Source organism: Hyperoodon ampullatus, assembly GCF_949752795.1.
Source record: "Hyperoodon ampullatus genome assembly, chromosome: 16".
Lineage (NCBI taxonomy): Eukaryota > Metazoa > Chordata > Mammalia > Artiodactyla > Ziphiidae > Hyperoodon > Hyperoodon ampullatus.
The window spans coordinates 47,661,341-47,686,713 of record NC_136929.1 but is presented as its reverse complement, the minus strand read 5'-3'; the positions used below and the strand labels follow the sequence as shown (position 1 = coordinate 47,686,713).

At 35.5% G+C, this 25,373-nt stretch overlaps 1 pseudogene across 1 annotated transcript; it reads right to left on the bottom strand.

Moving 5' to 3' along the window:
* Positions 1 to 22,408: 22,408 nt before the first annotated feature.
* LOC307065054 (thioredoxin reductase-like selenoprotein T) lies at positions 22,409 to 22,995 on the bottom strand (annotated as a pseudogene). The gene has a single exon. The product of its transcript is annotated as a thioredoxin reductase-like selenoprotein T (transcript).
* Between the last annotated feature and the right edge of the window lie 2,378 nt (positions 22,996 to 25,373).

Sequence of the window (25,373 nt, the reverse complement as noted above, 5' to 3'; positions counted from 1 at the left end):
GTGAGGTACAAAGCATTATCCTTCAATAAAAACAAAGACTTACACTGTACGGGAGAAATCCACAACAGGACTACCTTTGAGTACAAGAATGGAAATTATGTGCATGTTTCTCAAGGGAAACTTTGGTCTTGCACACTCCTGAAATCAAATATTTCTACGAGTGTTCAATGAGTATGTGATTGCCTGTTTTACTGCTAGATTAGGTCAATGCTGGCACTGCAACCTCGTATCACTTTACCAGCAAGGCAATTTCACACAATTAATTTCTTCATTAAAGGAAACAATAAAGGACAGGCAATTGGAAACCTCACAACTTGTAATGACATCCTTTACTAACTAGTACACACATCTGCAAAAAGTATCTCCCTTTGTGTACGCTTACACACGTGCATTCAATTTTTAAATGATGTTGGGTTTTTCACAGATCCATTATGAATTCCTTGTAAGAAACAAACAAACAACAACTACAAACAACAGCGCTGTGAGAAGCAGAGAGCACAGATTGACTCACAGATCTCAAAACTCCTCTTAAGGTACTTCTGTATTCTTTGGGGATTTAAGAGTATGGTTGTAATATACAAAGGTGGGGAAAAAAAAGGTGTAAAATACTGGAAAGTAACATAGTGTGAAGACAGAATCTCCCGTCTAATTCATGCCTTGGCAAGCATTGTATGCATTGATTTCATAATTATTTTCTGTTTTTTTTTTTTTTAAAGTTAAAAGGCCACTTACAGCACTATAAAGTATAGCATACGCTCTTTTTTTTTTCTCTTATGTGGACATACTTTACTTTTTGGACATCCTTTTACTGTCAATACTTACATCTGTTGTTTAAAAAGCTATTCGTGGTGCAATTTCTTTTTAAATGCAAACCCATATGTGTGATCTCTAGAGGAACTGGTAAATTTCACCAAATGGGCATTCCTAAATTACATGCCATCTGTAGCTAGTGAAGAGAGGACTAAACCTGCTCAGCTGTGATTTTGCACCAATGTTTCCATCATTTTGATTGGCTCTAGGGAAATCATCCGTTTTTGGCATGAACTTTTCTAACCTCAACAGGTTATTATGGTCTGCTTGAGTTGCATTGGCTCAAATAATATTACATTTTGGCACATGTGAGAACTCATTCAGCTTTCTGCATTGGTTTCTTTACCACACCTTACCATTGTGGTGTAAAAATTCCGCTTTTTTCTTTTTTGTTTGTTTTTTTAGATTTCAAACTAGTGAGGAGATGGTAAAGGTAATACCATTGCCTACATAGTTGTTTAAACTGTTGAAAGAAAAACAAATAAGCCCCCAGATTGCACATTCTAATAGTTGAATTACCTTATTAAAAATTGTCACATTATACAATTGAAAGATCATTGCTAAAAGATCATGCTGGAAAAATAATATAAGAGGGTAAATCTCTAGTACAGATTTTTACCAGTGCTCCCCTGCAAATAAAGAAAGAATACCTTACATTTTTTTTCAGTTTACAAATGCAATTTTTCACACTTAATTATTTTTTCTGGCAAAAGGCTGCTTTAGGCTCATGTATTTTAAACTGTGGATAAAGTCCCAAAACATCAATGTACAGTTAAACAGTGAACTGAAATTTTATGTATTATTTCAATGACCATTGTTGAATTTTTACATACAAAATAATCTGCAGTTGAAGTAAGAATACTATCATATAGGAGTCATCCTAATGATCTCACTTCCTCCCTCTTGCTTTTAATTCATCCTAACATTTTTGTAAAGATTTTAAAACATGAGCAAAGTCAAAATTTTAGCAAGACAACTATTATAACTGTGGAACAAAACCATAAGCAGGATGCTCACATATTTTCCCCACTGGCTTCTGTAAGCATTCCCAAGAATCTTCCTGTGGATTGAATCAGAACAAATGGATGGCTTAACTTTATATGAGAAATAAGGGTCCTGTGGCAGAAGATACAGGTAGTAAGAAGGTCAGCATGGATCACAGTGAGAAATGTCGACACCAGGAATGTGGAAAAGAAACAGATTGATTGAAACATACACTTATAACCAACATGGCAGATGGCAGTAAAGAGGGAAGTAGAGAAGACAGAAAAAAAGTACATCAAAAGTCAAATGAATACTGTTGTAAAGGGCCAGGAGACATGCAGGAGTGCTATTCAACACTGATTAGAAGTACACCATTTCTCTGAAGTCTTTTTGAAATTCTAAGTTGTTTTTTTTGTTTGTTTGTTTGTTTTTCTGCGGTATGTGGGCCTCTCACTGCTGTGGCCTCTCTCGTTGCGGAGTACAGGCTCCGGACGCTCAGGCTCAGCGGCCATGGCTCATGGGCCCAGCCGCTTCGCACCACTTGGGATCTTCTTGGACTGGGGCACAAACCCGTGTCCCCTGCATTGGCAGGAGGACTCTCAACCACTGCGCCACCAGGGAAATTCTAAATTTTAACCCTCTCCTCGCACCTCCCAGTTTTCAAAGGCTACCTACCCAGGGTCAGCGCAGAGAGCTGGCTGACTAGGACTGCAATAGAGCAACAGAACATGAAGGAAACAAATCAAGAATTAAAAATTTTTAAATCTAAAAAAGAAAAAAACATGTACCATTGAAAAAAAATTGGCACCATTAATTGTGTCAGAAAGACTTATCAAAATATACCCTGATCTTTATCCTCATCTTCACATAGATCATCTTTACATGGCATCAAGATGTGAAATAACACTGCTGTCACCTTTTATATGATTTAATTTATGATATAAATTGCACAGAAATATTTTAATGGAATTGTGGCTAAAAACTGGCAGGAAGAGTAAGCTAACATTTCCAAAAAGTGTGGAAGATAATGAGTTGATCCATGATCTCTTTCTCTTAGGTACAAGCAATGGTCAGTGACATGTGGTCACTTTTTAGTCAGGGAATCCTGGATTCATAATGTAATCAACCCCCTGGAATTTGCATTGGAAATTCAAGATCTTTTAGCAATAATTAACAAATCCTGAAATTTGGGTTTCATACATGTATTTAATTTAGCTAGTGGACAACTCACACTTAATATTTTCCATGTATTACACAGGAAACCTCATGTAGAAAAAAGAACATAGGAATTTTCTGATCATTATCTTCAAATGTTCTTGAATTATCTGCCACATAACCTTATTAAGGAGATATTTGTCAGCCATTTCTCCTTATACACACACCCATACATAAGGGAAATATTATGGTATCCTGTCTGAATCAAATAGCGTTGAAGCTAAATATTCATGGATAAATAGAAAATAGAATAAAGAAATACATAAAGCAAGGGTGTAATAGTAGAGTAGAGGAAAGAATCCCAAGGGAGAAATACTGGACAGAGAGAGAAGTAAGACCTTACCCCTTTCATCATACATCATGTATCTGACCCCTCAGGAGCAGAGCCGAAGCGGGGAAAAAGAGGAAAAGAGGATGATGACACTGTTTTGATCTTTTGAAATATGATATTTGTATCCTATAACATGAATTATCAGTATTTTGGGTAGGTCTGTTTTATAATCTCTGCTAAATCTCAGTCATTCAAAAATAGCTTCATGTATCTAAAGCAGCAAGTGATAAAGTTACCAGCTAGAATAGAGGTGAACTTATCAATTTGCTTACTATCTTGCATAAAAGAAACCATGGGTATAGCTGTGATCATTTAAAATGTCTTTGGCCTTCTTTGGGAAGGATATTGAAATATTCATATTTGAGAGAGTATTATTGAAAAGACAGGGGGATTTAGGAGAAAGAACACTCTATTCTTATTCTTTATATTTTGCTGTACATAGCTTCAACTATGCCTTTGGTTTGATTACACGGCCATTTTCATTGTTATAAAGTCCCAATTGCAAGAGAAAAGAGTGTGGTGTGCAATCTGTCTTAGAAAAAATGTGAATATAAACTTTTTTGTGTGTACGGTACTGTGTGTGTGTGGGGGGGGGTGTATTTGCGTGATGAGTGCTTAAAATACACTTAGCAGCCTAGTAGTTTTCTTAAGCTGAACTGCTAGAAGTTGTCTATAATAAATAAGATGTAAGTCCTTTTCTAATCATCAGTGGCACTACCACATCTGGAAATTTATGTTCAGTTCTAGAAAACATTAAAAATAATATCAAAAATTGGAAAGCACTTAGAAAAAATGTAATCAGGATATTAAAAGAATACAAAACTAACTTCTGTTACTAATGGTTGATGAAAATGGATTTACATAGGTGAGAAAAGACTAAATAATATTAAGCTATTGCCAGTACTTGATGGACTTAGACTAAGGACACTGTTTTATGTTGTTCTATTGGATAAACCTAAGAACAAAAAGAAGACAATATGTGGAGACATTTATGATATTCAGAACTGTGCAAAGGTAGAAGAAAAGTTGCCAGTCAACACTGGTGTTCTAAAATAGAAATATTTTTTGTTGAGTTTATTTAAATATGAAGTAAATAGATGTAATAAATGTGTGACCTTTTCTAATCCTGAGAGGCTATGATCTTCTTATGAATCAGTATTATTTTGGTAATGTCTTTCTTTGATATCTTAAGTCCTATACAATTATATCTTACCATACAATAGACTTACTGAAGGAAGTTAGTGTGAGAGGGATATGAAATCAAAGTTTCTAGTTTATTGCTTTATGTCATGTATTATAAACTTTCTGACAGAAATAGTTGAAAGACTGAACTTGAATCATAAAATTGAAATATATATATTTTGCAAAAGTCAAAGTCAGGGTTTTATGAACAATGAAGCTTTAAAGATTTTAGTAAACATAGTGGATTTTTTTTTCTCCTGTAAAATGAACTGAGTTCAATATTAAATTCTTTTTTAAGCAATGTAATTTTTTATCTAGACCATTCTTAAATCTGTTAAGGAAACATTTCCTAAGGAATACCCTTACCCATGTCTTTCCATCATCATATGCATTATGGTTCTTACAGAGTTTTGTCCCACTCTTTTTGCTTATTACAGAAATATCTTTGATGTCCAAGATACATGATTCTTACTATCTGCAGTGCAAGCTCTTAGTGATTGACATTTTAAGGCTATTATATAACAGTTGCACTTAAAATATACCAAATTTTAGTTCAAAATTTAAAATATATTAGCTTAGAAATAGAAACTTTTCAAGTACTTATTGTAAGATACATAAAAACAAGTAATAGTGCTTTGTAGAAGGCTCATACTAGCTTGTACCAGCTAGTGAGACAGAGCTGATTTTCTACATTTCCTCCCAACTGCATGTTTGGGGACATAATTTTTGTAGCTTAAAATCAGTCACTGTGGGAGTATTTACACCATGGAAATTGGCAAATGTTATAAATTAGGGCTTTTTTTTCCACTGAAAACTAGTTATTAAACATTTACTGACATACTGCCGGTAAAATTTAATCATATCATGAGAGATGTTTATATACTGAAGCTTAAATCCCAAGCAATAATATTCTCATATTTTAACTATATGTCCACTTGTTATTAACATATTATCTGTAGGTAAATTGAACTATTATGTGACATTGAAATTCGTTAAGAAAACATGCTTAGTCATTCTTCTTTTTTTTTTATTTGCTAGGATTATATTCATAATGCTTATAAATTATATACGATGTTACCAGAGAAATTATATATATATATAAGTGAGATAAACTAAATGCAGGTAGAATATCAGATGATAAAGCCAGTCAGTTCTGGTTATGCTCACTAGGGAGACTACATTTCTAGTGGAAAGTGTGTACATGTGAAGAGGGACAAATTGTCATATATTTATTTGTAAACATGCTCATCATCTTTATTTAAGAAATCTAACATCTCAGATATATGTAGTAGACAATTACAGCTGTGTCCACCAAAGCAAAGCCAAAGTACTTACTCATGTCTCAAGGATTTATGAAATAAGCCAACCAGATGGACTTTTGCATTTCTCTTACCTAGAAAAAAAAAGTCTTCCTAAGAGAAAGAGGTAAGGGAGAAAAGTTAGCAGAATAACAGAAATACTCTCATGAAAAAAGAGTGATTCTAAATACAACATGATGTACCTAACACTCAAACTTCTCTCTGAGCCCAGAGATCCATCAGTAAGATCAGAGAAAGCAATTATCATTGGAATTCTAAAATGCTGGAGAAGAAGCCAGGGTAGCTTTAACAATCTGTTAAATGAAGACAACATAAAGAAAGAAAATGTTTCAGCTTCTTCATCACAATAATTAAACAAACGTGTAAACATGAGGTTGCACTTGTATTAAACAGAGAGAACATGTATGAACAGGTAAGAAGTAAGTGTACTTTCTTATGAGCAAATTTAAACCTCTGTTAAATCCAAGAAATCATATGCAGGGTTTGACAGAAGGCTAGGGTCTTGCAGGAATAAGTGGAGAACAACTGCCAATGAAATAAGGGATACAATGGCATAGGAACATACATTACCAACTCAGTGAAAATCAGGCAAAACTATATGTTGGCATTTTTTGCCAATTTCCAGTTTTATTTGTTAAGATACTAGCTATAAGAGCAGTGACTTTTATTTTTATTTGATTAAATCACTGAATCAAAAAACTGGTCAAGGGTCTTCCCTGGTGGCACAGTGGTTGAGAGTGCACCTGCTGCGGGACATGGGTTTGTGCCCCAGTCTGGGAGGATCCCACATGCCGCAGAGTGACTAGGCCCATGAGCCATGGCTGCTGGGCCTGTGCATCCGGAGCCTGTGCTCTGCAATGGGAGAGGCCACAACAGTGAGAGTCCCATGTACCGCTAAAAAAAAAAAAAACAAAAACAAAAACAAAAAACCTGATCAATTAAATAAGAAACAAAAGGTTAAAAAGAAATCAGAAACAAAATATTGAATTTTTCACCTTTAATAGGATGCTATGGCATGACAACAAATTAGGCAAATCCGAACTCTTCCCTTTCGATCAATCTGATACAGGCAAGAAGGCAGAACACAAGGAACAGCAACCACTGTACTCATTGTTGGAGCTTCCAATAAACCAGTAGTTTTTTCTTTCCTGTGTATTTGTGTGTGATTCCAGGAATATGGGTGTCATAATTCCTTAAGTGATCAATAATCTACGTATGATTAGATTTTTTATATATTTTTATTTTAATTTAATTTTTATTTTTAACAACTTTATTCAAATATAATTGCTTTACAATGGTGTGTTAGTGTCTGCTTTATAACAAAGTGAATCAGCTATACATATACATATATCCCCATATCTCCTCTGCCTTGTATCTCGCTCCCATCTTCCTTATCCCACCCCTCTAGGTGGTCACAAAGCACTGAGCTGATCTCCCTGTGCTATGCAGCTGCTTCCCACTAGCTATCTATTTTACATTTGGTAGTGCATATATGTACAAGTGACTTCGCCCCAGCTTACCCTTGCCCCTCCCCGTGTCTTCAAGTCCATTTTCTATATCTGCATCTTTATTCCTCTCCTGCCCCTAGGTTCTTCAGACAATCTTTTTTTTTTTTTAGATCCATATATATGTGTTAGCATACGGTATTTGTTTTCCTCTTTCTGACTTACTTCACTCAGTATTACAGTCTCTAGGTCCATCCACCTCACTACAAATAACTCAATTTCATTTCTTTATATGGCTGAGTAATAATCCATTGAATATATGTGCCACAACTTCTTTATCCATTCATCTGTTGATAGACACTTAGGTTGATTCCATGTCCTTCCTATTGCAAATAGAGCTGCAATGAACATTGTGGTATATGACTCTTTTTGAATTCTGGTTTTCTCAGGGTATATGCCCAGTAGTGGGATTGCTGGGTCATATGGTAGTTATATTTTTAGTTTTTTAAGAACCTCCATACTGTTCTCCACAGTGGCTATATCAATTTACATTCTCACCAACAGTGCAAGAGGGTTCCCTTTTCTCCACCCCCACTCCAGAATTTACTGTTTGTAGATGTTTTGATGATAGCCATTCTGAATGGTGTGAGGTGATACCTCATTGTAGTTTTGATTTGCATTTCTCTAATGATTAGTGATGTTGAGCATCCTTTCATGTGTTTGTTGGCAATCTGTATATCTTCTTTGGATAAATGTCTATTTAGGTCTTCTTACTTTTGGATTGGGTTGTTTGTTTTTTTGATATTGACCTGCATGAGCTGTTTGTAAAGTTCGGAGATTAAACCTTTGTCAATTGCTTCATTTGCAAATATTTGCAAACATTTGCAAACATTAGGAGGGTTGTCTTTTCATCTTGTTTATGGATTCCTTTGCTGTGCAAAAGCTTTTAAGTTTCATTAAGTCCCATTTGTTTATTTTTGTATTAATTTCCATTTCTCTATCAGGTGGGTCAAAAAGGTTCATCCTGTGATTTATGTCATAGAGTGTTTTGCCTATGTTTTCCTCTAAGAGTTTTATAGTGTCTGGCCTTACATTTAGGTCTTTAATTCATTTTGAGTTTATTTTTGTGTATACTGTTAGGGAGTGTTCTAATTTCATTGTTTTACATGTAGCTGTCAAGCTTTCCCAGCACCACTTATTGAAGAGGCTGTCTTCTCCATTGTATACTCTTGCCTCCTTCATCACAAATAAGGTGACCATATGTGCGTGGGTTTATCTCTGGACTTTCTATTCTGTTCCATTGATTTATATTTCTGTTTTTGTGCCAGTACCAGACTGTCTTGATTACTGTAGATTTGTAGTATAGTCTGAAGTCAGGGAGCCTGATTCCTGACTTCAGACTATACTACAGAAAAACCTCTGTTTTTCTTTCTCAAGATTGCTTTAGCTATTTGAGGTTCTTTGTGTTTTCATACAAATTGTGAATTATTTTGTTCAAGTTTTGTGAAAAATGCCTTCGGTAGTTTGACAAGGATTGCATTGAATCTGTAGATTGCTTTGGGTAGTATAGTCATTTTCACAATGTTGATTCTTCATATCCAAGAACATGGTATATCTCTCCATCTGTTGGTATCATCTTTAATTTCTTTCATCAGTGTCTTATAGTTTTCTGCATGCAAGTCTTTTGTCTCCTTAAGTAGGTTTATTCCTAGGTATTTTATTCTTTTTGTTGTAATGGTAAATGGGAGTTTTTCCTTAATTTCTCTTTCAGATTTTTCATCCTTAGTGTATAGGAATGCAAGACACTTCTGTGCATTACTTTTGTAACCTGCTACTTTACCTAATTGATTGATTAGCTATAGTAGTTTTCTGGTAGCATCTTTAGGATTCTCCATGTATAGTATCATGTCATCTGCAAACAGTGACAGCTTTACTTCTTCTTTTCCAATTTGTATTCCTTTTATTTCTTTTTCTTATCTGATTGCTGAGGCTAAAACTTTCAAAACTATGTTGAATAATAATGGTGAGAGTGGATAACCTTGTCTTGTTCTTGATCTTAGAGGAAATTTTTTCAGGATTTCACCACTGAGAATGAGGTTGGCTGTGGGTTTGTCATATATGGCCTTTATTATGTTGAGTTAAGTTCCCTTTACGTCTACTTTCTGAAGGGTTTTTATCATAAATGTCTGCTGAATATTGTCAAAAGATTTTTTCTGCATTTATTGAGATTATCATATGGTTTTTCTCCTTCAGTTTTTTACTATGGTTTTTCCCATTGATTGATTTGTGTATATTGAAGTATCCTTGCATTCCTGGGATAAACCCCACTTGATCATGTTGCATGATCCTCTGAATGTGCTGTTGGATTCTGTTTGCTGCTATTTTGTTGAGGATATTTGCATCTATGTTCATCAGTGATATTGGCCTATAGTTTTCTTTCTTTGTGACATCTGTGTCTAGTAATGTTATCAGGGTGATGGTGGACTCGTAGAATGAGTTTGGGAGTGTTCCTCCCTCTGCTATATTTTGGAAGAATTTGAGAAATTAGGTGTTAGTTCTTCTCGAAATGTTTGATAGAATTCGCCTGTGAAGTCATGTGGTCCTGAGTTTTTGTTTGTTTGAAAATTTTTAATCACATTCTCAATTTCAGTTCTTGTGATTGTTCTGTTTATGTTTTCTATTTCTCCCTGATTCACTCTCAGAAGGTTGTGCTTTTCCAAGAATTGGTCCATTTCTTCTAGGTTGTCCATTTTATTGGCATGTGGTTACTTGTAGTAATCTCTCATGATCCTTTATTTCTGTTGTGTCAGTTGTTACTTCTCCTCTTTTGTTTCTATGTCTATTGATTTGAGCCTTTTCCTTTTTTTTCTTGATGAGTCTGGCTAATGGTTTATCAATTTTGTTTATCTTCTCAAAGAACCAGCTTTTCATTTTATTGATCTTTGCTATTGTTTCATTCATTTCTTTGTAATTTATCTCTGATCTGATCTTTATGATTTCTTTCCTTCTACTAACTTTAGCTTTTTTTGTTCTTCTTTCTCTAATTGATTTAGCTGTAAGGTTAGGTTGTTTACTTGAGATGTTTCTTGTTTCTTGAGGTAGGATTGTATTGTAAACTTCCCTCTTAGAACTGCTTTTGCTGCATCCCATAGGTTTTCAGTTGTTGTGTTTTCATCGTCATTTGTTTACAGGTATATTTTGATTTCCTCAGTGTTCTCTTGGTTATTTAGTAGTGTACTGTTTAGCCTCCATGTATTTGTATTTTTTACAGCTTTTTTTCCCCTGTAATTAATATCTAGCCTCCTAGTGTGTGGTCAGAAAAGATACTTGATACAATTTCAATTTTCTTAAATTTACCAAGGCTTGATTTGTGATCCAAGATATTATCTATGCTGGAGAATGTTCCATGAACACTCGAGATGAAAGTGTATTCTGTTGTTTTTGGATGGAATGTCCCATAAATATCAATTAAGTCCATCTTCTCTAATGTATCATTTAAAGCTGTGTTTCTTTATTTATTTTCATTTTGGATGATCTGTCCATTGGTGAAAGTGGGTTTTGAAAGTCCACTACTATGATTGTGTTACTGTTGATTTCCCCTTTTATTGCTGTTAGCACTTGCCTTATGTACTGAGGTGCTCCTGTGTTGGATACATAAATATTTACAATTGTTATATCTTCTTCTTGGATTGGTCCCTTGATCATTATGCAGTGTCCTTCTTTGTCTCTTTTAATAGTTTCTTTTTAAAGTCCATTTGTCTGATATGAGAATTGCTACTCCAGCTTTATTTTGATTTCCATTTGCGTGGAATATCTTTTTCCATCCCTTCACTTTCAGTCTGTATGTGTCCCTAGGTCTGAAGTGGGTCTCTTGTAGACTGCATATATACGGGTCTTCATTTTGCATTCATTCAGCCAGTCTATGTGTTTTGGTAAGAGCCTTTAATCCATTTAAGTTTAAGGTAATTATCAATATGTGTGTTCCTATTACCATTTTCTTAATTGTTTTGTGTTTGTTATTGTAGGTCTTTTCCTTCTCTTGTGTTTCCTGCCTAGAGAAGTTCCTTTAGCATTCTTGTAAAGCTGGTTTTGTGTTGCGGAATTCTCTTAGCTTTTGCTAAGTGAAATTATATTAAAGGTTTTATATTCTCCATCAAATCTGAATGAGATCCTTTCTGGGTAGAGTAATCTTGGTTATAGGTTTTTCCCTTTCATCACTTTACATATGTCCTGCCACTCCCTTCTGGCTTGCAGAATTTCTGCTGAAAGATCAGCTGTTAAACTTATGGGGATTTCCTTGTATATTATTTGTTTTTTTTCCCTTACTGCTTTTAATATTTTTTCTCTGTATTTAATTTTTAATAGTTTGATTAATATCTGTCTTGGTCTTTTTCTCCTTGGATTTATCCTGTATGGGACTCTCTGCACTTCCTGGACTTGATTGACTCTTTCCTTTCCCATATTAGGGAAGTTTTCAACTATAATCTCTTGAAATATTTTCTCAGTCCCTTTCTTTTTCTCCTCTTTTGCTGGGACTCCTATAATTCGAATGCTGGTGTGTTTAATGTTGTCCCAGAAGTCTCTGAGATTCTCCTCAATTCTTTTCATTATTTTTTCTTCATTCTGATCTGTTGTAGTTGTTTCCACTATTTCATCTTCCAGGTAACTTATGTGTTCTTCTGCCCCAGTTATTCTGCTATTGACTCCTTCTAGGAAAATTTTAATTTCATTTATTTTGTTGTTCATCTTTGTTTGTTTGGTCTTTTGTTCTTCTAGGTCCTTGTGAAAAGTTTCTTGTATTTTCTCCATTCTTTTTCCAAGATTTTGGATCATCTTTACCATCATTACTTTGAATTCTTTTCCAGGTAGACTGCCTATTTCCTCTTCATTTGTTTGGTCTGGTGGATTTTTACCTTGCTCCTTCATCTGCTGTGTTTCTCTGTTCTCATTTTGCTTAACTTACTGTGTTTGTGTCTCCTTTACACAGGCTGCAGGTTCATAGTTCCCATTGTTTTTGGTGTCTGCCCACAGTGAGTAAGGCTGGTTCAGTGGCTTGTGTAGGCTTCCTGGTGGAGGGAACTGGTGCCTGTGTTCTGTTGGATGAGGCTGGATCTTGTCTTTCTGTGGGGCAGGTCCACATCCAGTGGTGTGTTTTGAGGTGTCTGTGACCTTATTATGTTGTTAGGCAGATCTCTGCTAATGGGTGGTGTTGTGTTCATGTCTTGCTAATTGTTTGGCATAGGGTGTCCAGCACTGTAGCTTGAAGATCGTTGACTGGAACTTGGTTTTAGCATTGAGATGGAGACCTCTGGGAGATCTTTTGCTGTTTGATATTACATGTGGTTGGGAGGACTCTGGTGGACCAATATCCTGAACATGGCTCTCCCCCATCAAGGCACTGGGCTAACACACAGCTGGAGCATGAAAACCCTGTCTGCCACATGGCTCAGAAGAAAAGTGAGAGAAAAAGAAAGAAAGAAAGAAAGAAAAAGAAAATAAAGTTATTAAAGTAAAAATAATTATTAAAAATAAAAATATTAAAAAGTAATTAAAAAGAAAGAAGGAAAGAAGATAACAACCAATCCAAAAAACAAATCCACCAATGATAACTAGCACTAAAAACTATACTAAAAAAAAAAAAAAGAAAAAAAAAGAAAAGCTGACAGACAGAACCCTAGGACAAATGGTTAAAGGAAAGCTATACAGACAAATCACACAAAGAAGCATCCACATACACACTCACAAAAAGAGAAAAAGGAAAAAATATATATCTATATATATAAAAATTAAAAAGGAAGAGAGAAACCAAATTAATAAACAAGTCTACCAATGATAATAAACTGTATATACTAAACTAAGGTAAGCATAAGACCAGAAACAAATTAGATGTAGAAAGCAAACCCCAAGTGTACAATTGCTCCCAAAATCCACTGCTCAATATTGGGATGATTCTTTGTCTATTCAGGTATTCCAGAGTTACTGGGGACCTCAAGTTGATTGTCGAGATTTAATCCATTCCTCCTGAGGCTGCTGGGAGACATTTCCCTTTCTTTTCTTTGCTCACACAGTTCCTGGGGTTCAGCTTTGGATTTGTCTCTGCCTCTGCGAGTATGTCGCCTGGGGGAGTCTGTTCTTCACTCAGACAGGATGGGGTTAAAGTAGCAGCTGATTGGGAACTCTGGCTCACTCAGGCCAGGAGAAGGGAGGGGTATGGAATGCTGGGCGAGCCTGCGGTGGCAGAAGGCAGCTTGAAGTTTTAACAGACTGAGGCGTGCTGTTTGTTCTCCGGGGGAAGTTGTCCCTGGATTACTGCACCCTGGCAGTGGTGGGCTGCACAGGCTCCTGGGAGGGGAGGTTTGTATAGAGACCTGTGCTTGCACACAGGCCTCTTGTTGGCTGCAGCAGCAGCCTTAGCATTTCATGCTCATCTCTGGTGTCTTCTCTAATAGCTGCGGGTCACGCCCATCTCTGGGGTTCGTTTAGGCGGTGTTCTGAATCTCCTCTCCTCACGCACCCCAAAACAATGGTCTATTGCCTCTTAGGCAGTTCCAGACATTTTCCCGGACTCCCTTCTGGCTAGCTGTGGTGCACTAGCCTTCTTCAGGCTGTGTTCATGCAGTCAACCCCAGTCCCCTCCCTGGGATCTGTCCTAGGAAGCCAGATCTCCAGCTCCCAACCCCCAACCCAGCCTGGAGTGTGAGCAGAGAAGCCTCTCAGGCTGGTGAGTGCTGGTCGGCACTGATCCTCTGTGCAGGAGTCTCTCTGCTTTGCCCTCTGCACCCCTGTTTTTGTGCTGTCCTCCATGGCTCTGAAGCTTCCCCTCCGCCACCCCACGCCTCTGCCAGTGAAGGGCTGTCCTAGTGTGTGGAAACCTTTCCTCCTTCACGGCTCCCTCCCAGAGGTGCAAGTCCCTTCCCTATTCTTTTGTCTCTATTTTTTCTGTTTTCTTTTACCCTACCCAAGTACGTGGGGGAGTTTCTTGCCTTTTGGGAAGTCTGAGGTCTTCTGCCAGTGTTCAGTAGGTGTTCTGTAGGAGTTGTTCCACATGTAGATGTATTTCTGATGTATTTGTGTGGAGGAAGGTGATCTCCACATCTTAGTCCTCTGCCATCTTGAGGGTCTCTCATATGATTAGTTCTCACTAGCCCTCATAATCTTTGAAAATACATATCACATATAAAATATAAATGTATAAATTAGTTACTACATATATAAAATAAAATTAAACATAGTATATTTGCAATAAGTTAATGAGAAATCATTATTTAACGCTAGGATAAGGAGAATTTTTACCTTACTTTTTTCGGTGTATATTTTCTTCAGAAAGAGGAAAGAGTCAAAGATGAAAAACTCATGTTTTCATCTCTCCATCTCTCTTAAGACAGAGTCAAAAGGAAACAATATAAACAGAACATTTATAGTTTACAAAAGAAGAGTTTAAAAGCCTTATTTTATTATCTGGAAAATTGAAAATATACCAGGGTGTAAGTGAAAGCAAAGAATATCAAGAAAAATCATAGTATGAAGGATTTCATGATCTGTTATCCTTTGGCTCTTTTTCCTCTTATTTTTGTTTTATGTGTCTGTGTCGGGGAGGGGCTGGCAGGGGAGTTGTTTGCTTATATTTTCATCCTGGGGCCTGTTGGGTAGAATTAGATCTGTACAACATGAAGTGTACAAATACAATGATACACATATAAGTATTTTCTCCCTGCTTGTCACATGCTGAATAAAGGCTGTTCCTTGGAGACTTACTCTACCTAGTTTCCTTAGCCTAGTGTCAAAACTATAATTCTTAAACATAATGATGAATTTGAAATCTGTAACTCTGCTGAAACTTGCTTTGTTCTCTTAGATGCTTAGGACCTATGCCATACTTCCAAGGAGATGTATGGCTTAAAGCTTACCATTGTCTCATACTCATTAAAGTATGACATGTATGTTTAAAATATACTTCAAGTTTTCTTTTTCTTTTGTCTTTTTTTTTTTCAGGTTTGGGATATCAAATCATCTTTAATAAGAAGTGACCCACATTTTATTCATCCTTAAAGTAAAATAAGAAAGAAATAATATTTTTTAAATATTGAAAGACAAGATGTTATTGAGCATTTTGTTTTTACTACAGGCATACCTCATTTTCTTGCACTTTGCTTTATTGCACTATGCAGATATTTTGTTTTTTACAAATTGAAATTTTGTGGCAACCCTGTGATAAGCAAGTCTGTCGATGTCATTTTTCCAATAACATTTGCTTACTTTGTGTCTCCGTGTCACATTTTGGTAATTCTCACAATATTTCAAACATTTTCATTATTATTATATTTGTTACAGCGATCTGTGTTCAGTGATCTTTGATGTTACTATTGCAAAGCGGTTATGACTTATCAAATGATCAGATAATGGTTAGTATTTTTTAATCAATAATGTATTTTTAATTAAGGTAGCTACACTGCTTTTTTAGATATAATACTATTGCACACAACAGATGACAGTGTAGTGTAAACATAACTTTCATATGCACTGGAAAACAAAACATCTGTATGAATCGCTTTATTGTGATACTCACTTTATTTGGGTGGTCTGGAACTGAACCCACAATATATCTGATGTATGCTTGTATTAACATGAAAATGTATTAAAAGTATTTCAGAAAAAATACTTGCACTCAAAACAGTTAATTAATTTAACAGTTTTTAATTTAAAAAATTAAAAGGGTATTAGTTTCACAGCAAAACTGTGGGGAATGTACAAAGATTCCCCATATACTCCCTGTTCCCCTACATGTTTAGCCTCCCCACAACCAACATGCTGCGACCACCCCACACACAGCTTGGTACATTTGTTACAATTGGACATTGTTGGTTGATGGTTACATTAACACATCCTAATCACCCAAAGTCTGTGGTTTAAATTACAGTTCACTGATGCACATCCTATAGGTTTTGACAAATGTATAATGACATGTATCTATAACTGTGGTGTCATATGGAGTACTTCACTCTAAAAATCATCTGTGCATCTATTTATCCTTCCCCTCCCCAAACTCTGGCAGCCACTGATCTTTTTACTGTCTCCATAGTTTTGCTTTTTCCAGAATGTCATATAGTTGGAATCATTCAGTATGTAGCCTTTGCAGATTGCCTTCTTTCACTTGGTATTATGCATTTAATTTTCTTCCAAGTTTCCTTCCTTTTTATGACTTGATAGCTCATTGCTCTTTAGTTCTAGATAATATTAAATTGTCTGGATGTCTCAGAATTTATTTGTCCATGCACCTATTGAAGGACATCTTGGTTGTTTCCAAGCTTTGGCAATTATGAATAAAGTTGCCATAAACATCCATCTGCAGGACTTGTGTGGGATACAGTTAAATTCTACATGTCACATAATCAGCCAAGTAGCTTTGTTTCATTATAGCAAACAACCAATTTGAATGACTTAAAATGTCTACATATTGAAACCTTTATAATTTTTTATTAGTGTCTGTTCAAAGAAAATAATTAGCAAACAATGTTGGCCATGTATCTAGAGTGCCTGTATAAACTCACTAGATTTAACAAATAATTATAGACATTTCATTTATTTTACTAACAAAGAGAAACTTGACCAGAACTGTGTTGTTGGATTCTCAATGTTTTTTATGATCATGTGGATTCAGTATTAAGATTTCTGTGGTTTGTTTGTTTATTTCCAAGTTTCTAGACCCATTGTTTATTAGAAGTCTCCCTATTTAACAAAAAAAAAATAGTGAAAGATGACAAATAGTCTACGACATCTGCACTTTTGAACAACCAGTGGCATAAATTATTTCAGTTAGTAGCTCATAATTCAGAGAAGGTTGGAGGCCGTGAGTACATACATGTTCTTATAATATGACTATTTGTTTCTTAATATATGTCAAATATAATAAGAAATGACATTTTTCATTTAACACTTATTTTCCAGAAAGTCCATGAGAGGGTCACTAACACATTTATTAGTATCTTCATTATTCCTAATTATAAAAGAATACATGTGCTTCTGGGAAAATGTACAAAAATATGAACATTTATAAAAAGGTTATTTTATTTATTAAAAATCCAACAGATAAAATGTTGTTAAGTTTCACTGTTCCATTCTCTTGATTCCCATCATTACAATTTTTTACTTCTTTCTATATTCTGAACACTTCTGAATAAGACACATTTTGATCTGTGTAAAGTATGAATCTCACTTTTATTCCAGTTGAATTTTTTAAGTTAATCTCACTTTTAAATTTTCATTTTGACTAAATGTATTAAAACTTTATCTAAAGTTAAACCTACTCCTGCCTAAAAATAAACTAAAAAGATTTATTTGTCCCTGAGGGCTGAAACACAGTGAAGATCCAGTTACCAAGTCATGCAGTCCAGAAGGTGGTTATTTTTCTTAGGGTTTCTGTTATAAGAATAAGCTTCTGACAATATCACACAGTATGCAACGTCTTAATCTAGTCTAACACTGACATTTCCAAATTCATGTTTCACAGTTTCCAATAAGAACTTTGCAATTCAGTCTTATTACACTTCTAGAGAATGATGTTTTTTCCAACACTGTACCCTACAATATTATTTCCCACATTTTTCTTCAGTGAATTCATAAGAAATGCTGTCTTATATTGTCCATAGTTGGTACAGTGAGTTACCTGATACAAAGGAAAAGCATGACCTGTCATAAAGAATCCACATCATAAATATCTGTGAAATGAATGAAAGCAGCATAATACTCTTAGAAGTGTTTCCTGAAGAAGGGAGATTGATTTAGATGTTTTTCTTCAATATTACTTCCTGCAAATGTCTATTACAGAATTTATCTTTTATCATAATCACTGAAGTTCCTTTTCTGTCTCAAATAATCTGACTTCTTTAGATCAGGGATTACAGTGGATGGCAAAGCCATAAGATAGTGAGGTAAGTAACAGTGGGGGCAATCTAGTGAAAGCAATCTAGAAATACTTAGTCAATAGTATTAGTATGACTTGGTGAGCAATTAGACATAGAAAAAAAATCTAACATAATTCTGTGGTTTTGGCCTTCAATGACTATCAGTTAAAGGGTAAATTTAGGAAGACAGCCATATTTGAAATGATAAAAATAATCAATTCAATTTGGAGCAATAATGGGTTTGAAATGTCTATTAGGTATTGGGTATTTGAATTTAAAATTCAGTAGAGAAATCTAGACTGAAATTTAATATTCATCCAAAGTACAGTTGATAGCTGAAGCCATAAAATTAGAAAAGGTCACTAAGAGAGCAGATAGTATGAAATTAGAGCTACAGATGAACACTGAATATTTCCCCACTTAAAAAAGAGGAAAAACATGACTCAGGGAAGATTTTATTAGCAAAGACATTATTACATATAAGCATTAAAAAATTATCCTGAAACCAGGTACATATTGATGGAAATTGATTCATCTCAGTAAAAATTTATTCTTAACTAGTTGGAATTCCAGTCCTGCTGTGTGGCTAGAAGAAAGTAGGGTATCTGTGAATAATATTAATAACTACCACAGTTCCTTTTTCTGTTTATCAAATATTCAATTCACTCTCATTTCCAAATAGAAATCCCTCCCAACCCTGTCCAAGAAAGACAATCCAAAAGTCCCAGCTAGCCATAGCATTAAGCTCAATATTCAGGGTGTTAATAACCTTTTATAAAAGATGATGGATGTTAATCTCTGGATAGTTCCTTTTGTGGGTCCTCTTGAGAATTGTGGACAAAAAGACAAGTTATCTGTTTCACACAGTCAATTTACAGTTGCTAGATAGGGTCAGAATAATAACAGTAAGCACACACACAGAAAGGAGAAGAACGGGAGACACATAATGGTAATGTCAACTACTCAGCCATTAGAAAGGATGAAATAATGCCATTTGTGGCAACATGGATGGACCTGGACATTATCCTACTAAGTGAAGTAAGTCAGACAGAGAAAGACAAATATCATATGATATCGTGGAATCAAAAAAAAGATACAAATAAACTTATTTACAAAACAGAAACAGACTCACAGATTTAGAAAATGAACTTTTGGTTACCTCCAGGGAAAGGTGTGGTGGAGGTGAGGATAGATTGGGAGTTTGGGATTGGCATGTACACACTGCTGTATTTAAATCAGATAACCACCAAGACCTACGGTAAAAAGAAAAAAATAATCTGGCATCCTTAGCATACATTGGTAAGGGCCACCCACTCTGGGTAAGAGGAATGATTTATGACTGGGCTCAGTTGTGCTCCCTGAGAGGGATGGTTCTCAGTTCATTGTTCTAGAAGCTTTTTCCTTTTTTATCATCCTCCATTTCCATAACTTAATTGAGTATTGTGGACCATAGCCTCCTTGAGAACTGAACTTCCTTCTGCCTATAGAAGACTGAGGACCTGATAATTGTTTTGTCCCACTCCCCCAAAGTCACAAACCTTTAGTTTAGGCTAGTGTTTCTTTGAAAGAATGACTCTAAAACATGTAGTTGGCTTCTATCTACTTGATGCCAGTCACCATAATGTGTCTACATGTTATCCTTTTACGAACATACTTCTTAACTTTGCCATTATTTTCTTGCATTCTCTTCTCCACCCTCACCTGAACTCTCCTTCTCTCATACACTCAAAGTAATTGCAATTACTTTGTTTTATTAAGCTTTCATGGAAGAGGCATAGCTTTTCTCTCTTTTGTCCAAATGAAAAGATTTACTAGGCGCCACCTTAGCTATTCACAATCTTTTAATAATGAGTAAAAGGGCAAGCACTGTTTGGACCCCCTGCATCTAAGCTGTCTTTTATAAATGTTTCAATTTTAATATTTTACTGTTTGACATTGGATACACTTGTATTTTCCAAATCTTCAAGTTCCTAAATTTTTCACTTCTTTTTTTCTTTTCCACCTGGAAATGTTCAGTTCTTTTTGAAATAATCTTTCTTTTAAGATCTGGTAAAATCCACCCAATGATGTTTAGCACCCATTACTAACATTCTGTTTTCCAACCTCTGCTCTTAAATCAACATTATTTACCTCCCAAATTATCATGGAAGACTTGTTAATAATAATTTCACCATTGCCTAAACTGGATCACTTTCCTTCAAGATTTAATATCATTTTCCTTGTCACCCACAGCAGGGACACTAAGCCAATGACATAAAAATGTTTGTGTTGACAGTACTCTGCGTCTGGGTTGCAGTTTCTATATCAGCCATATCAGCCCTGATTATGCTATGCAATGTTTTAAAAATTCAGAAACTTTTAGTTTATTTTGAATAACCCCTTGAAATATGAGAAGATGAAAGTGCCGCAATTAACTTTTTCCTTGAAGTTGCAAACTAGAATGTACAAATTCCATATTAAAAAAAAAGTCTCAAAGAATTTCAAGTATTTAAAACAAAAATGACTCAAGGTTAACAAATCTTTGTGTAAGTCAAGTGGTTTCTTACTTTTCTCTCTAAATAAAATTGAAGGAGGAACAAATTAAGTTACCAGTGATAAATCATTATAAATGATGTTTAGTAATAGGTCATTGTATACTTTTGGGAATAAATTAAAAAGTACTTTATGAAGTGAAAGTTTGAGCCAAACCTTCCTTCTTGATGAGTGCATGACTTCAGAGGGAAAATCAAATCCACTCTAGCTCCACAGTGATCTGTAAGGTGCTGCACATAGCTGATGCAATTGCTTTGAGTTCCCTCTGAAAGCTACCTGCCTGTGCTCCAAGTTGTGTGCCCATTGTAGATGCCTTGAAACCTAATCCATCAGTAACTTTATTTTTTCTTGGAAGAATGTCCACAAGTTGAACTTTGAATACATGGAAAATTTGCTTTATTGAGAGCCAGGAATTCCCTTTATAGCCTTCATTGTTTACCTTTTAGATTCTAAAATAGATTAATACCACTAATATTTTAAGGCTTTTTAAAAGTACTGTGGTAAAAATTAATTAATTAATTAATTAATTTAAAAAATAAAAGTACTGTGGTTTGTAGACACAGATGAGAATTTTTATATACCTTCTCAGTCTTCTTCCCATTTTATTTGCACTTCTACACTGAGCTTGAATAAAGATAAATGGTACCTGATGGTCAATAGTGTTTTTACATGTGACATTGTAAATCTACCTCCTTGATGAGCTAATCTGGTACCCAAAAAAAGGCGCCTTGGGAAAAGTCACCTGAAATTAGCATTGTACAATGACTAGATTGGTTATTATTTGTATATAATACATGCTAGGTAATTACAAATATTCAAATACCATTTATGAGACATGTTTGCAAATCACTTAATGAAGCCACCTTACCTTTTCATAGTCATTTAACTTCTCTCTCTCTCTTTTTTTTTTTAACTGACATCTGCTTAGATTTTTATTGAGTTAAGTATAAAGGGCCAGTTAATCAACTCCTTAAATTGGTTAAGGCAGGATACTTGAACTACATTAACAGGATTTAAAAAGTGGTTGGTCTTTTAGTAGTTCTCTGGTAATGACACATGCACACACACACATACACAAATTGGTAGAGTACTCTGGATATAGGATTTCCCCGCATAATCTTATATAATGTGCTGTTCACAATCTGTAATATTTTGAAAACTATGTAAATTGGACATGATGAAATTAGAGATGTCTGATAAACTTTTATAAAATATTTGGGAACTTCAGCTGTAGTCCCGAAAAGGATCAATTTTAAACTATAAAGAAGGAAAATTCATATAAAATCACAACAGACTTAACAGGCATCTTTGAAAAAAAGATCAAATTGCAACTCAATTTTCTACTTTTTCAAACATGACCGAGAAAAAAAGTACAAGTAGTAATGTCTGCATTAAAAAAACAAAAACAAAAAAAACAAAAAAACAAACTATTAACCAAGAAGACTTGGGGAAGAAAGAAAAAGTGTACAGTATCATTGCACTCCATGAATGTGCAGAATTCCAAAATATGCCAGTACTGAAAAACAGTCTTACATTGAGGTTTTCCAAGAGGTACAAAGAGCCTGCCAAGAAAGCATCTGGTCTGTACGAACAGATTGCTGTCTTCAGTACAGGCCTTCATAATGTCAGTCACGCTGCTCTTGCAAAAATCCCTTAATGTAAAAGAATTTGCAGTGCTTATAGGTGGGGCTATGATCGATGGTGTGGGATTGAATCCATATGCACACTGAGTTTCATTTCATTGTCAAGAATTTGAACAAGCTGTTGCATGGATGGAAGGTGACCAGATTCCAGCTTAGACCACACAGGTACATCATTCAAAGTTATCTCAAATGCACCTGTTGAATACACTGGTTCTCAACCATGTTGCTGAAGAAAAAGACCATTATACATACATAGACCTTATTTTCTTGGCCCCACTGCTAGATGCTAGGAGCCTGCATGCCAAAGAAAGCAAAAGGATCCTTGCCAACAATTATTAAGCCTATTAATACTAACTTGAAGACTGACACTAAAGATGCTATGTGTTTATATATTGGTTGAGGGAGGTAATTCTCTCCTTCAGTGCGGATGTCTGGGTACCGCTGGCTAATAATCCACACGTACTACTCAAACACCCACCTATAACCTCAGGAAACACAAATCTGGAACTTGAGCAGCGGCCCCATGGCGTACTGCGTCTTTAATCTCTCGCCAGGCACGCCACCCAGGTTGGCGGAGGCATCGCTCCGGACCACCGCCGACGCTGCCACTAGGAGAAGTAGCAGCAACCTCATCTTAAACGAGCCAACCACTTCGGCAGCCCTCAGACTGAGACTGCAGCCAGCCCAAGGCAGAGCCGGAGACTCGAGCCATTTAACTTTTCTTTGCTGTTTATCATCAGTAGCTTTCTTTACACTCATAATAGTTTCATGAGATATAAGGGACAATTTGTTATATTACTGATCTGAGTGGTAGCAAAGCTGAAACACAATTAAGTTCCATAGATGATTCAAGGCCACATAGCTGCTTGGAAGAAAATGTTGTCCTCTTATTTGTTCTTCATAATAGATTAAGTTTTTCTTTGGATATATAATTGCTCATAAGTTAAAATACAGTTGTAAAAATGAAATATATGTACTATATATATATATATATATATATATATATATACACATATATATATATACACACACACATATATATATATATATATATATATATATATATATATATATATAATATACCACAGAAAAATTTTAATGTTTAAATTACTGCCCTTTATTTTAAATTGGGATCTCCATGAAGGCAAATATTTTTGGGGAAACTGTCTTCCACAATTAAAGTAGAATAATTGGAGAGGTTCTAAGTTAATATTATTAATATAATATTTTGAAATATTAAAGTTTTTCAAATTTATAACCTCATGATAGCCCACAATGAGCCTCACCTCCCTATATTAATGTGCTTGTGTAGTCTTATCTCACACCAGATGACAAATACAATATTGTAACATGCGTACCTAATAAAATATTGAAGAAATAATGGAGTCAAACTTCCAAGTCTAGGTCATAGAAAACACTGCAGTTTTTGTCTCGCTCTTAGCTTATTTGCTCTCGAAGAAGCCAGCAGCCATGTAGTGAGGGCATTCAAGTTACCACTATGGAGAGGGCCACATGGTAAGAAACTGAAGCCTTCTGTCTACAGACAGAACTGAGTCTTCCTTTCAAAAGACATTGAATGGCAGCTTCCCTGTTGGCGCAGTAGTTAAGAATCTCCCTGCCAATGCAAGGGACACGGGTTCGAGCCCTGGTCCGGGAAGATCCCACATGCTGTGGAGCAACTAAGCCCGTGCACCACAACTACTGAGCCTGAGCTCTAGACCCTGCAAGCCACAACTACTGAAGCCTGCGCTCCTAGAGCCTGTGCTCCGCAACAAGAGAAGCCCCGGCAATGAGAAGCCTGTGCACCACAATGAAGAGTAGCCCCCACTCACCGCAACTAGAGAAAGCCCGCGCACAGCAACGAAGACCCAACACAGCCATAAATAAATAAATTTATTTAAAAAAAGAAGACAATGAATGGATTATCCTGGAAGAGACTCTTCTTGTTCAAATGTTGGCTTCAGATAACTTCAGCCCAAACCCACATGTCGATGGTGACCTCCTGAGAGAACCTGAACCTGAATCACTTGGATAAACTGCTTCTGAATTCCTGACCCTCAGAATCTATAAGATAACAAATGTTTGTTGTTTTCATTTTCTATGTTTCAGGGTAATTAATTATGCAGCTATAGATAAATACAGATAATTCTAATATGCCTCAGAAACCCCAAATTTCACTAGATAGGCACTATTACAATTACTGTCATTACAGGAAGGATGTTATTTAAGTGTAGAAAAAGAGAACCTAAGAAAAACTGGAGGTGACTGAGAAAGGGAACGTTATGGGAGATGATCTTGAAGAACAAAAGCAGATGAAAATGGAGTAAGGAAAGAGAAATTCCAAGTAAAGCTAACAAAATATATGTATCCACAAAACAATATAAAGGTATGGTCGCTACAGGAAATCTGAAGAAGTTCCTTGCAGTAGACAACGATTGTGTTGCTGGTGTGGATGAAGTAGTTGATGAACCTGGAGAGGCAAGTAAATGAATAATAATAAAGGGCCTCTCTTTTGTGGAAGGCAAGCTAAGAACTGGAATTTTAACCTAAAGGATCTGAGTAGTCACTAAAGGCTTCTAAGTAGGAGAATAAGAAAAGTTAAAAATGAAAGCCAAGCAGATTGTTATAAGTCCAGCAATAAATGACAAAGTTGAATTTAAACAAGTAGCAGTGGTTATGGAGAAAAATAAACTGATTGCAAAAATACAAAGAAAATACTTCTAATGGGACTCAGCAAAATTTTAATTTGTGATTGAAGGAGAGCTGTGGCTGTATCAAATCTTTGCAATCCCATACTCATAACTTTTAAATGTCTTTCCATTGAATACATTATAAAGGGAGACAAGGACATTTTTCACTTGCACCTATTAGCTTTTATATTCTCTTTTCTTGCTCCCCATGACCCATTTTCCTTTATTACATCCTGAAACCACCCTAACAGATGTCACACCTCTCTGCATACTCATCAGACAGTACATTTCTCAAGGGAACAAAACACATATCATTTTCCA